The sequence below is a fragment of the Melanotaenia boesemani genome, chromosome 24 (assembly GCF_017639745.1).
Source record: "Melanotaenia boesemani isolate fMelBoe1 chromosome 24, fMelBoe1.pri, whole genome shotgun sequence".
Classification (NCBI taxonomy): Eukaryota; Metazoa; Chordata; class Actinopteri; order Atheriniformes; family Melanotaeniidae; genus Melanotaenia; species Melanotaenia boesemani.
The window spans coordinates 3,006,414-3,019,964 of NC_055705.1; the positions used below are offsets into that span (position 1 = coordinate 3,006,414).

General features: G+C 39.6%; 1 protein-coding gene and 1 long non-coding RNA gene across 2 annotated transcripts in view; both read right to left on the minus strand.

Annotated features, from left to right (window-relative positions):
- LOC121635284 (zinc finger protein 665-like) overlaps positions 1–13,551 on the minus strand; it is a 645,425-nt gene that overhangs the window by 108,876 nt on the left and 522,998 nt on the right. The gene's annotated exons all lie outside the window — the stretch shown is intronic.
- Positions 12,514–13,055, minus strand: LOC121635343. Its single transcript, XR_006009414.1, has 4 exons — positions 13,021–13,055; positions 12,812–12,915; positions 12,682–12,724; positions 12,514–12,568 (listed from the first exon to the last, which is right to left on the minus strand). It is a non-coding gene; the product is annotated as an uncharacterized LOC121635343 (long non-coding RNA).

The following is a 13,551-nucleotide window of genomic DNA, read 5'->3' on the forward strand; positions in this document are numbered from 1 at the left end:
CGTGTGACACCCCAAGTCCAGCAAAGAAGTCAATCAAACACCTGTTGCCATGGCAACGGGGTGCCCGCCATCTTGGATTTCACTCCCATTTTAACGAACTAGTCTGAGGGGATTCGTGCGACTGACTCCAAACTTGGTGGGAACCTTCCTGACAAGTTGGGGACCAAACGCTCCTCAAATCTTTCTAATAGGAAAAAGCGTGTAACCGTGGCAACCGATGGAAAAATGCCCTCGCCATGAAACACGGTTTGCTTACATCTCCATAGGAATACATGGGATCTGCACCAAACTTGACAGGATTCATACTTGTGACACCCCAAGTCCAGCATTGATGTCAATAGAACACCTGTTGCCATGGCAACGGACTACCCGCCATCTTGGATTTCACTCCCATTTTAACGAACTAGTCTCAGGGGATTCCTGCGACTGACTCCAAACTTGGTGGGAACCTTCCTGACAAGTTGGGGACCAAACGCTCTTCAAATCTTTCTAATAGGAAAAAGTGTGTAACCGTGGCAACCCACGGAAAAATGCCCTCGCCATGAAACACGGTTTGCTTATATCTCCATAGGAATACGTGGGATCTGCACCAAACTTGATAGGATTCATAGTTGTTGGGTCCTCAACACATTACAACACCTGTTGCCATGGTAACATAACATTTTAGCTAGCAAATTAGCTTGCTAGAAAAAAAAGCTAACTAGGTATATCAAAACTTCGGCTTCTCAGCTAGCCCTTTACCATATTGCCTAGCATGTTAGCTAACGTGCTAACCAGTAAGCACGCTAGCAAAAGATGCTAATTAGGTATATCAAAACTTCGGCTTCTCAGCAAGCCCTTTTCCATATCACCTAGCATGTTAACACATTACCTAAAAATGCTAACTAGGTACATCAACATGTCACTTTCTAAAATACCCATGTTAGCATATTATCTAGCGTGTTAGCATGATACCTAGAGTGTTAGCATGTTCAGTAAAAATAGCTATGCAACTTACCATGCCAGATTCTTAGCTGTTTGCAGATCACCTAGCATTTTAGTGTGTTATCTACGATGCTAGCAAAATGTTTTAAACTATTTTAGCATATAACATTTCATTTTAGGCTGTTTGGCAGTACAGCAAAAACAAAAATAATATCCCATAAACACATAATTTCTCCCTGGATGCCTTTTTTTGCGACATTACACACAAACACCAACATAACATGCTGTTGAGGAATTTGTAGAAAGAAAGTGAAGAGTCAATTTCTCACTTCGACTACACAACTGCGTGTCGTTTTTATTTAACCAGAAAAAAAAACCGAGCAACCACATGGATCCAAGATGCCCGTGGAGCTAAAAAAACACAGGAAACCCCAGATACTGTGCTTACAGTGGCCAGGAAACAGTGAACAACTTTGCTATAACATAAAACACAAGTCTATATACCTGCATGGTGAGTTATGTAGTTAAGAGTCCGCTACACTGTATAGATTCAAAGTAATTTATTCATATTGCAACAAATTAGAACACAAGTTTGTAAGACGTCTGTAAGAATGTTAGATATATACACCATTAGCTAAACTCAGAGGCTCCTCTTGTTGCCACAATTCTACGGTTTATTTTATTACAATATACACAGTATGTAATGGGAAAATAGAGAAAAATAAATTAGCAAAAATAATACAAAAGACTATCTTTCATCTATCTGGGTGAACAACTTGTTGCCAACTGCTACGTCCGTCTACTAGCCGAAATCCATCTCCTAGGGAAAGGACAAAAAGGTATCAGTGTTTGCATATGTGTATTTACATACATGCACATGCACACGCACACAATCACATCCCACAATGTATTCTTCTAGACATCAATTCTCTTCTAAATCTAGTAATACATTATAAAAACAGGTTTGGATCATTATAACACAAGCAATACTACTGCTGCAGGCTGGTCAAGGTCTAACACAGACACAGCTACTGTGCCTCTGTAATAACAGTAAACACACACTGCCACTTTTGAATATTAATTTATGAAGCCTCAGGTTACAGCTTTTTTCATGCTCTTCTTAGGCTCAATCACAATCAGCACTTTGGTCCAACAGAGCTCAGCTTAACTGTTCATCATTGGCTTCTGTCAAGTGAAAAAAAAATGCTAAAATCTAAAAACTGCAAAAAAGTAGAACAGACCCAAACTATAATACATATAAACCAGCCAGATAGAAACAAAAAACCTGAAACTAATTTCTTTTTAATTACAAAGATTTTCTGAAGTGTGAAAGAGTGTGTGAATAAACTAACTGTGTGTGTAGGATAGTGAGTAGTTAAATTTACTTATACGTACCTTAGCTGGTGTCACTTCATTATCCCTGTAATTAACCTTAAACACAGTAGTTACATACAACTAAAATTATATCATTCAATGAACCCCACAGAACAAGAGGCACAATCCTAACACAACATATAACTACTTAACCACACTGAGGGCATGACCTACAAAACCTGTATTAACTTTGCCATTTGGTCAGTAAATTTAACAACTTTTCTGGCCACTTTAACTACTTCTTCTCAATACAACAACAAATAACAAATCTACTCACTATTTTCACATTTTCACTACCTTCTCTGGACAGGAAGCACAGAATACCTTTGGACATGGACTAACGTAGTATTGGTGTAAAGGATATCAACAGGGGACAAAATTTACTGACTACATACTAATTATTCATGACTCAGGTGAAGAACAGCACATCTATTACATGTCGATTAAATTAATTTAAAATAAATATACATTTAAGTTTTAAGCATTTGGGCTGTCTTACTTAAAAGAACATATAATGCCCTCGTGATCACTAAAATATGTAGGCACCACTAGTGCTTCTACTCTATAATTACTATTTTTAACGTAAACATGATCAATTAAGGTGCCTTTCTCTGTAGTGGCTGTCGACACATGTTGCTCATATCCTCTGTCTGTCATTTTCTGACAAATTGTGGAGGACTTCAAAATGTCCTCATTGAAATCACCCAAAACAACAATGGTTCCACTTTGTGACTCCAACACATTTAACAATTCTTCAAAATGCCTGAAAAAGAGAGACACAGGATATGATGGTGGCCTGTAAATGGCTGCTATTAAAATGTTGTATGTGACACATTTTACAGCTAAACACTCTATATTTAAAGCTGCTACTTTGACATTTTCAAATTCTAAATTACTGTCACAGTACATGCCAACGCCACCATGTTGTTGGCCTTTAAGGGAAATTAACACTGGATTATTTCTATGATATGCTAAACTGCGTGGGGCATTACTAAAGCTATAACCAGTGATTTCTACAGAATCTAAGCTAACATCAGCAGGTATCCATGTCTCTGTCACAGCAATACAGTTAGGCTGCAAATGCTGTGCACAGTGGGCCAAATCTGAGACATGGCGATTTAAACTTTGAACGTTCATCAGAAATACTCTAAAACCATCTTTTACTACTGTGTGGCTTTCAGTTAGAAATGGTGGCATATTAACAATCGCCTGTTCAATGTTGTCCTTACAATAAACAGCCTTCTCTTTAAACTCTTGAATAATTAAACCAGACAGGCTTCTAACTCTACTCAATGCCACATATGCCTGTCCTGGTGCAAAGACCTTAGCTAAAGAGACAACAGCACTATCTACTGTAAGGCCCTGTACTTTGTGTACAGTACAGGCCCAAGCTAACTTTAAAGGAAACTGTCGTCTCATGCCTTTTTTATTGGCTCTCTCTTCCTGAGGTTCAATTGGTACTGAACCCTTTAACTCTGCTGATGGGTAAATGGTTTGTTTCTTCCTCTGTATGCCTACCTTATCATCATCAAATTTAACATATACTCTGAGAGGAAACATATTCTTATCAGGCTGTTCTATGTATATCACTGTGCCACATACACCATTTACTAAACCGTCATTTACATCGATGTTTTGAGACAACATGACTCGAGCATTTTTACCCAATAACAGCTCCTTTTGTAAAGCTGTTTTCTTGGCCCTAATATGATGATCTGGCTTTAACTCTAATTTACCAGTTTTTTTATTATAACCAAAGTCCTGTGCAGTTATAAGTATGTGGTCAGGACATATTCTCATTAACTGTTCCTCATTATATTCATCAACCTGGCAATTTGTAGCAAAGATGTGCAAGGCTGTGCTCTCTTCACCTGTTTCACACCGTTTTAAGATGTTAATATCGTCAACTAACATTGGTGTACCTTTTCTATGTGTTCGCATTCTATTTAATATTCGCGCAAACTCTTCATCTTTTTGCCTAACGATTGTTTTTAACTCCACAAGATGAAATAAACTAGACCACAAGTTCATTTGGACATCTTGTACATACAACGCTTTTCCTTTTACTGGGGGCAACTGATAAAAATCTCCGACCGCGATTATGCTCACATTACCGAAAGGGTTATAGTCACCAGTTTGTTTGATTTGTCTTAATCTGCCATGGACATAAGCCAATAAATTATGATTGACCATGGAGATTTCATCAATTATGACTATCTGCAAATCAATATATTTAACACGCAAAGAATTGAGCTTTTCCTCACTCAAAGGTGTGTAAGGTAGGCTCACATCTTTGCCAATGCCAAATGTACTGTGGATAGTCGCTGCCTTTAAATTATAAGCAGCTATTCCGGTCGGAGCCGTTAATAAAACGCAAATGTTATCTGGATTCTGACAACTTGGTGACAATAACCTTGTGGCCTCGTATTGAATCGCTTTAACTAGGTAGCTCTTTCCAACTCCAGCTCCTCCAGATATAAACACATGGAGGGGTTCTGGGTTTCTACCATTAACTTTATCCAAACACCAGTTACGGATTTTATAGAAGACTGACAGCTGCTTCTCATTTAGAGATCTAATTAATTCTAAGCCCTCACGCCTACTAATTACATTATTATTCTTTTCTAATTGACACACCTGATCATTCCTAACAGCCAAATCTGGAATATTGTCTACGAGTTCCCGACCTATTTCTTCTGCATCTTCCGCAGGTGTCTGTTCTTTTTCTCTAATTTCTTCTTGACACTCTAAACGCTCTACTTCTTTTTCGGGGCACAGATTTCCCCAGGCAACTTCAGGGCCACCCTCATTTTCAAGCTTCTTTTGCAACTCTTCTAATTCTTCTGAATCTTCTACCTCAAATTTGTTCCTATTCGTATCGACGACAGATTTCACCGTGTGTTCTGATCCATCACTAAAGATCACGGAACCATTTTCATAAAATTGTTCAAATGTTTCGCAATCAGCAGCTTTTAAGTCATCTTCTACGCGGTACGGCAAAAACAACTGTAATTGGCTTTTAAAATATAATTCGGGATTTTTTGTTTTTGAAAAGCGCGCATAACGAACTACAGCGGGTTTTGTTCGTGTTCTTTTAAGAATTAATCCTAATCCCCTTTGCAATTGAATCGCATTCTTTGATTTTTCATTTCCGTTTAAAAGACGATATTCTGACACAAACGTTGCTATGCACATGTCATTAAAAGTGCTATTATTAGGCCTACTTCTATAACGATCTACTATACTAACCATCCACACATCATCTCCAGTTAGCCCACATTCTTGGATAACACTAATTGGTTTACTCATTTTAACTATTTTGTCCCCTGTTGGTATAAACTCTACTTTACGCGAATTCTCTTTCAAATGCATTCCCGTTAATCTATAAACTGCTTCTTGAGCAGACACGTCGCGACTGTTTAGATAAACGCTGCCAATTTGTTTCAGTGCCTCTTTTGCGCTGACGTTGTCATCTTTTGTTGCTTCTTTATGAGCTTTACTAAGCAACAATCCTACCTCTTTTTCTGATTTGCTAATGTATGAAATAATATATACTATAACTGCGTACGCATCGGTCACAAACTGAATATCTAAATTTGCATTCCAGCATTTTAATAGAGACCTGTTATATGGATTAATCCATGCTTCGTTAATGTCTCTTTTATATACAATTTGGGTTTTATTCATATTTAGACGTTTGTAACATATTTCAAATATTTGCTGATTGATATTTAAACTATGAAACAACTCATCTAAACTATTAAACGTCTTGTTCTCATCTTTTAACGCCTTTTTCACTGACTCCAGAGTGCGTACTGCCAAATCCTTATCAACCTTTAGCAGATTATAGTAGTACTCATTTCCACATGTGCACTGTTTTCCTTCGTATTTTTGATCGAACCTATTCTTACATTTATCGCACTCATTTGTAGTATTCAAATGAACATTAACAAGAAATGTCCTACCTGACACTGGTCTGGGAAAATTAAAGCGACATTCAGTGCCACCTTTCTTACAGCTTTTTGAATGCCTCTTTGAATGTTGCTGCACAGATGTGACCATCTCCAATAACGTCTCATCCTGTGCTGGTAGCTCACATGTTACGTACTTATCAATAAAAGCTACCACTTCTTCGTCCTTGTTCGTATTAATTTTAGGAGCATTTTCAATCCAGAAAAGACAGTGCACATGAGGACTCCCACGACACTGAAACTCCACCCGATAAAAGTAATCAATAATTTTTCCTATGGGATTTGAAGGAGACATAAGGACCTCCTTCAGAAAACAGTGCCAGCGGAAGTCAAACATTCTGCCGGCAGTGACAGGATTACGACGCAACAGATCGCATCTATCAGTCCACTCTAGCTCTTCGAATGTCTGTGTTCGACCTTCCTGTTTTAAAATTGTTTTAAGAAGGTTTTGCCATCTAAGATCCGCGGAAGAGAATGAACAAAACCACGTGGGAATCCCAAGTTGCCGAACACAAGCCATCAGGTCTTTCTGTACTCCCTGCCAAAATGCTGGGGTCCCTCTAATAGGCTTAAGAAATCTGAAACCGTCATCTACATCCAACAACTGCTTCAAGGACTCCTCCTTTTCTACACTCACCTCACCTCCTTTACCTTTTCTTAATGCTATACTTACTTTGGAAACAACCTGCTCTACCTCAGACATGTACTGAGCAAAGAAAATATACTCTACATTCTGAGCAAACCTTCTATCCGCATGTAAAATTCGGTTATTAAAATAACGACACAATGACAAATTATACACACGGCTTTCATGATACATATTACGACCTCGAGGAAACAACACTGGGAAACACCTTGCTTCATTTTCTCGATCTGTCAACAACTTAACTGGATTATTACCCTCAGCTGGTGCAACATTAACTATACTGTCAAAATACTGATCTAGAACTTCCTGACCAATATCTACAGGCATCAAACACGTATCTGAAAACATGCAATGTTGCTGTCGATCATGCAGCAACTCATCATCTTCAACATCATCCCCAGTATTCTCAACTACTTCTGCATTGTCTACTTCTGCATTGTCCTTCTCTTCATCCTCAGGATGGTCTAAGACACACAACTCATTAACCCATTCCTCATTAAAATCTATGTCTTTATAAAACTTATTTGATTGCTTTAAAAACCGCAAAGCTTGCCTAATATGCATCGTATCCACAAACTCATACTGATAATGGCCTTTATAAGTTAACTTACGTTTTAATTTTACTGCCAATAAAGAGCCCTCCATATTTGATCGGGGCAACATTTTAGATGTTTGAACTACGTTGGATGGAACGCAGGTTACTGGTCCATGAACTCCATTTTGGCCACCTTTGGGTAATGCAAGCATTTTCATGAACGGAATATTTAAAGCAATCAAATGTTGTTCTAACCTATTCAAACAAGCCAATTCTGGGGGAACTGGATCTACTACCAAATTATTTGTTACACTTTCAGCAGGCATTTGCTCATGTGAAATTTTATGATGACAAGTGTAACAAATCCAAAGATGCCCTCTACTTGAAGCCATAATCTGACACGGCTGAACACAATCCTCCCTACATTCATGTAAATAGTCAGTTTTAATACACCTATCTGACAAAGAAGCTATGGCCGCAGTCTTGTTATAAGCATCCTTTCTACAACTCAACACCTGATGTGGAAACAACAGCCTGAAACAGACACAACAGATATACTCAGGACCATGTTCAACTTTGTTTAAAAACCTCTCAGTGAAAAACTCAATATTCTGTGTTTTGTCTTTATCTTTAATTTCTTGCCTCTTTGATTTCACAACTCGTTTAACTAATTCTCTGTGACGCGCATCTAGTGCATATTTTATTTTGCTTTGATCTTTAACATTTTCACGATGACGCGCATCTTTTGCATATTTTACTTTGCTTTCATTTTTAACATTTTCACGGTGACGCGCATCTTGTGCATATCTTATTTTTTTATGGTCTTTCACATTTTCACGGTGACGCGCATCTTTTGCATATCTTATTTTTTTACGGTCTTTCACATTTTCACGGTGACGCGCATCTTTTGCATATCTTATTTTTCTACGGTCTTTCACATTTTCACGGAGACGCGCATCTAGTGCATATCTTATTTTTTTACAGTCTTTCACATTTTCACGGTGATGCGCATCTAATGCATATTTTATTTTCCTTTGCTCCTTCAGGTTTTGTCGGTGACATGCATCTATTGCATATTTTCTTTTATTTATATTCCTAATTTGATTTCTTCTCATTACTTTATTATGTTTAGAAATATATAAACCTCTGTCCTTTTTGCAAACTGACGTGTCACTTTCGGATGAAACATCTCTAATTAAATCTTTGCCTGACAATCTAGTACGACACGATTCTGAAAGATTTACTTTACAGTACCCATAACAACTTTCTAGTTTGGGTTCTTTAACGCAAACTACAGTTTCATAATGATTACCAAGGCAGTTTTCTAAATAAATGGATTTTTCTGACACACAACTGCTGCTGCATCCATACTTTAGCCAACGACCACCAATAAATGTAAAGACATTAATACCCAATAAATCTGCTGTGGCTTGTATTTCTAATTCTGTCGCCCAGCTGCTAACGTAACGCATTTTTGATTTGTCTACGTAATCTGCCACAGAGGAATAACCTTCTCTCAAACTACTTTCATATTTTAAATCATTTTTCACTAAATATTTCACAACCGCTCTCCTAATTTTGATGTGATGCTTTTGTGTGCCACTCACTGCCTGAGAAACGGCCCTAAAATAGCAGCTACCATCAGCAACTATGTCTCTATTTTGGCACGGAAGACCTAATTCACCGACACGACTAGACGCTGTGCTATTTACACTTTCATACTCTATATTTAATTTGGTACATAAACTTTGACAAGTATTTTCACAGAGAGGGTTAAACATTAGCTTTTCATGTCCTTCACTGACTACTTCCACATCTGAACTAACCTGCCGACTTAACAGAACCTGTTCCTCAACAGCAAACTCGTCATCTGAAACAACCATCGAATCATTAATACGACCTTTCTTTGGCGTATGTTTAGATGGGCTGGAAAGGCCAACTTCATCACAATCTGCTGACAGCTGACGTTTTGCACGTTGCTTATTGCCATCATCAGATTCACCAACAAATAAGCTACTCGACACATCACACTCCCTACTGACATCAACGCCATTTATTTCAAAAGGCTTGCTACTACCACCAAACATCACTGCCAAACAACTAAAGTGATCAAACACTTCCCTTATGGAACCAAAGTACAAAACTACACTGGTACCATTAACATCCACCATGCCAGTAGCACTGCGTGAATGAGAATCAACTACAGCAAACCTACCACTAGCAGAAATTACAGCACATGTATTTGAACACAAGGTCAAAAGACATGTCTGGTACTGAGATAACATCCTTTCCAGCCCATGTTCTAGAGTCACAAATGCTCCACACTCAATGAACTCTCCTTCAGTCACAGTGACATCACCACTGACAGTCTCGGGGAACGCAAACTTAAAGTTCTGCCAGTATAAAACGTGCTCTTTCGGCAACTCTGGGATCATCAAAAAGTCTTCTCCTGGAGGAATTAGACCATGGTCCTTCAGATGTGTATAGAGCTGATCTCCTAACCACAGAGCTAAATCTAAATCTTCTGTCTTCCAATTCAACACACTAGACACCATATGTCTGGCCAAACTAACCAACCCTATCGCCATACACTGAACTCCCGGATTCCTAAACCGACTGTGCCCCTGGTGAACTGAACCCCTAACAACATCAACATTACCCATACTCACCTCACTTACCTTCGCAGTAGTTGCCTCATCTTCATCAGTAGAAGACAACACACCCGGGCTCTGTGTTGTCTCAACCTAACCATAAAGGATATCAACATGCAATGGCCTCTAATCACTGTCATGTGTAATAAACTGCTGTCTGTGCACTGACATTTGTTCTCTGTCATGCTGAGTATGTGCAAAATTGATACTTTAAAACAATTTAGCAAAACCCCTAAACCAGGGGTGGCCAACGTCGGTCCTCGAGACCGGTTTTACATGCATCCCTGCACCAACACACCTGACTTAAACTAATGAGTCATTGTGCAGATCCTTTTAGGCTGTAGGATTCATTTAATTTGAGTCAGGTGTGTTGGTGCAGGGATGTATGTAAAACCTGCAGGATTGTGGCTCTTGAGGACCGACGTTGGCCACCCCTGCCCTAAATACATGAAAAATGTGTTTTTTCCTTTATTAACAAATAATATATACTTTACAGATATTGTTCATGTAAATGGTACTCACCGTCCTCTCGTCAGTGCGGCCAGAAGGGACCGGATGCCTGGACGTTGCCCCGACCTCAAGACAGAAATTGCAAAAACACATCTTCAGAGATGATACATACATATATATATGATACATGTATACATATATATACACATATACACACACACGCACATAAAAATACACAAATCTTAAGCACAATTACATTTCTTACCTTCTTCGACTCCAGAGCGGCCTTGGAGTCAGAAGAAATCCCTCGGCTGGATGCAGTCTCAAATAGAAAAGAAACGAAAACAAAGTTTATTTCACTTCACAAACACAGGAAAAATAATAAATACAAAGATTTATTTCCAAAATCTACTTACCCTTCGAGTCCTCTTGGAGTGGTGTTTCACACGCAGCGTCTGTCCAAAATGATATGGACACAGAACACATTTTGCGTTATAGAAGTCTATCGTTAATCATTTAGACTTTCAGAATAAAACATTTTATGATAACCCCTAAACACATGTTTGTCTGGATGCAATTTACCTTTGGCGGTGAAACACCAGCGAAGTCAGCAGGAGATGTCAGATTTGATGGAGAAACCTTCTCCATCTCCTCCAACATCTCACTGCTGAACAGCACAGGATTCAGGGGGATGCCAGCCGGCTAGAAATACAGAAACAGATATACACAAGCGTTGACTTTTACTGCTTTAACCATTTAACTTCCAGCAAATATTACACTTCATGTTTTTCTATACAAATATCATACGAACCTCCCGCTGAACTGCACTGCATCCTCCAGAGGACTGAAAGAGAAAGAATATATAGAAAAAATAAACAAAGGGGATTTTGGTCTGTGAAAAATCAATCAAATGTGAGTCTGACAGCTTTGACATTTCTTGCCATATTATTACCTTGCCGCTCGGACCAACGACAGTCCACTCCTCGGGCCCAGGGCTGCGACGCACCCTCACCTCTCCCTTCACAACCACACGGGGAGTGAAGCGAGAAGGTGGGGATGGACGACACACCGGCGGGGCTGGCGGCACGGTCTCCAGTTGCTTCAATCAAAAAATAAAGACAGAACCATAAACAATATGCCTTTTCCACACTTGGTCAGCAGCCAAAATTACATCAAGTGAATGCTTGCATATATTTCATAAGACGATTTAACTGTTAAAAATTAAAAGAACAACCGTGTAAGCAACCGTCCACAGCAGTTGGGCGAAGATCTCCATTCCGACGTCATCACTCAGGTGGACCTAGGAGGACGACATTCATGAAATGTAACTTTTTCCACAAAATCTCTCACTAGATATACACAGCTCTATTCAGATAGTCTATCATCTCAAGATCAGAAGGTCCTGGATTCCCTCTCAGCCTCTGACATGAACACGAGGGCATCAAACCTTGTCAAGACAAATGATCTACTTACACCATCGCGACTCCACAGGTTGAGACACTGCCGGGGGAAGTGGTCCGCGATGTGGAAGTACTTCACAGCTTTAACAAAAACACATAGCAGAGCTCTTTATGCTTGTAAAACAACAGAATTTATACATCTATATACCACTACACTGAAGATAAACTACAGCCATATTTCTGATGTAATCTGCGATAAACATGCAACAGTGCAGGCACATATTTTCACGTACCCATGCGGGCTGCCACCCGGTGGAACTCCTGGCGGTAGAGCTCTTGCAGGGAGTCCTCAACGGTCAACCTCGGAGGAAAGTCCAGCACACACACCTTCGGCCAGCGACTGCAGACGGTGGCTAGGTACCGCTGGAAGTCTGCAGCCGCACGACCGATGGTGTGCTTGGCGGTCAAGTCATTGCTCGGAGCCAAGACGCACACCAAGTCGGGATCCTGAGGCACCTCAGCATGAAGCACCTCAGTTCTCAACTCGGTGGCGCTTGCCCCAGGCGTTGACATGAACCCCCACGCCAGACGACCCTCAGGCAACCGCACGATGCCATCTAAAAGACAAAGAAAGTTTCTACTGTATTTCTTTGTGTCTGTGTAACATTTTATAAAATACATTAATACAGTACATTAATACTTTATTGAACATAAAAATATAGGTAAATACCTGCAAGGCTTCGAAGATGGGAGTCACCAATAGCAAAAACCACCTGAATGAAAAGATGTTGGTATTTTTAGCACCATGTATTGTTCACTTGGGTTTTTATTACGTTAGTATATTTCAAACACAGCATTACCTTTTTGCCGTGGGACTCCGACGGAAGAACCAACTTGTGCTGCCGCCCGGTGAGCACCGACACCTCCCACCTCTTCACCTTGTGCCGGTGCCCAGTGCCATGCGCTACAGACATACAGAAAAAAAACACATCAGTACAATCACAGAATATGTGCACACTTGATTGTCAATCACTGAATCACAACTAAATAAAAATGCTTGGATACATACGTGCACAGCGGTCCATGGGAAGCTGAGGAGAAACATCAAGGGTCAGTCTGTCCGCAGCGCTCCTCCTCGCTGCCTGGGAAATCCTGAAGTTCTTCTTCCTCGGCATCTCTAGAAAAAAAAACAACCCACACACACGCGCACCCTGGCTTACACGCACACACACACCCAACAGAGGGACAGGCACTCACACAAACAATCTTACACAAGTACTGGAAAAGAGAGACAAAATAAGTTAGACTACATATATATATATATATATATATATGTACACATGATAGATATTGATAATTACCAAAACATTTAAAAATATATATTTTAAGTGTTGGTCTGGCCATTTTATGCTATTGCGCAATAGGGTTGTGCATCTTCACAGTCCATCATGTAGCTTAAAACTACAGACTACAAACAGAGACCCAGGCATGTTCTATCATCAAGCCATACCCCTCTCCAAATACGACAGACATGTGAATTACAAAAGATGTCAAAACAAGAACAGTAAGAGTGTTGAACCTATTGTTTCTACGATACATG